Source organism: Gouania willdenowi, chromosome 21 (assembly GCF_900634775.1).
Source record: "Gouania willdenowi chromosome 21, fGouWil2.1, whole genome shotgun sequence".
Classification (NCBI taxonomy): Eukaryota; Metazoa; Chordata; class Actinopteri; order Blenniiformes; family Gobiesocidae; genus Gouania; species Gouania willdenowi.
This window is the reverse complement of record NC_041064.1, coordinates 723,197-724,863: the sequence shown is the minus strand read 5'-3', so window position 1 is coordinate 724,863 and position 1,667 is coordinate 723,197.

The following is a 1,667-nucleotide window of genomic DNA, read 5'->3' as shown; positions in this document are numbered from 1 at the left end:
CTCAGTGTTCTGGCCAAGTTTGAAGCGAATCGGATGGAGCGCTTCAGACTAGTTTGTGTTTAGCCATTTTTTACCTTTGACTCAAGATAGCTGACTTCCTGTTTGGTTTTGGGCATGGTCATCAGGTAACTTTTTGTTCATCTTGGAGACAAGAATATATGCGGGGAATTTCATATGAATAGGACAAACGTGTTGGTCAAGCGGGTCCATCACAGTTTGTGCGCATTTTTGCGTTGTGTTTGTAATGCCCGCAAGACCAAACCGTTAGAGATAAGCAAATTCTTTCGATGATTTTTAATCTTCATTGGGTTCCAAGTGTTCTGGCTGGGTTTGAAGCGAATCACATGGAGCCCCTCAGACTAGCTCCAGCAAATGCGTTTTTCCCATTTTTTGACCATTTTTTGGTTCTGGGCGTGTTCATAATTTTACTTTTTGCTCATCTTAGGATCAAGAATACATGTGGCGAATTTCGTCTGTATCGGATAAACCTGCTGCTCATGCGGCTCATGGCGTCTAAAAAAAAATGCATTCATAATTGCACTGTAAAAAAATCTGCGAAACACGGTGGCCGCGAAAGGTGAACCGCGATATAGCGAGGGACTACTGTATATATATATATATATATATATATATATATATATATATATATATATATATATATATATATATATTTCTTTTGGTAGTCAAAACATCACCAACATTTAATCATCTGTTCCTTGTCCCATTTAAGAATTTTCCTGAAAATTTCCTCCAATCCATTCCTATTTTTATGTTATCTTGCTAACGGACAGACAGAATGACAGACCAGACGGAGAAGAAAAGAACGGAGGTCAAAACATAACCTTATCGCTCTGTTTAGGATAAACAGGAGTTCTGTGCAATAAGTAGATGATTCACTGAGTTATTCATAAAGTCACAGGATCTTTGATCCTGATTAATTAAGATCACATTAGTTCATTTGTTCTTCAGTGATTCACTGTTAAAGTGCACCAATGGGTTGCCAGGTTGGGATGTTTTCTCACCTGTCCGAGCAGCAGGGGGCAGCGTTGAGCTGTCTATATGGTTAGTAGAGTCCTCCTCTGACTGCTGGTCCTGGACCTGGGGGGGCTCCATAGTCCAATCACACAGTGTCTGACCTGCACACGCACATGCGCGCACACACACACGCACACGCACACACACACACACACACACACACACACACACAGGCTCAGGGGTCAGGGGTCAGGGGTCAGAGCTCATCACCTACCTGAGCGTCGCTCTGACCTCTCCCAGTCAGACACCGTAAGCCTCGCCGTCGCCTCGGTGTGAAGAGGTTGCATTGTGGGGCTGTAGGGGGTGGGGGATTCAGAACCAAAGTCAGGAATAAATGCCTTGATCTGGCAATGCAGCACCATCACTGATCTTTAGTTTAACTAATATATAAAAACCATAAAAACACAAACACTCATCAGAGAGAGAGGAAATTAAAACAATTACAGTAAAATACAAAGTAAGATTTTTAAATCTGTGGCAGACGATCAGTTTAGATCAGATAAAGACAGAGATCAATAAATCAAAGATCATTTCCTCTAAAAAAACGTGAAAGGTTAAAATTGTTGCTCTAAAGTTAGTTCTGATCTCCACTGTAAAAAGTCTCTCACTGACATTGTTGGTAAAGTTTGGTG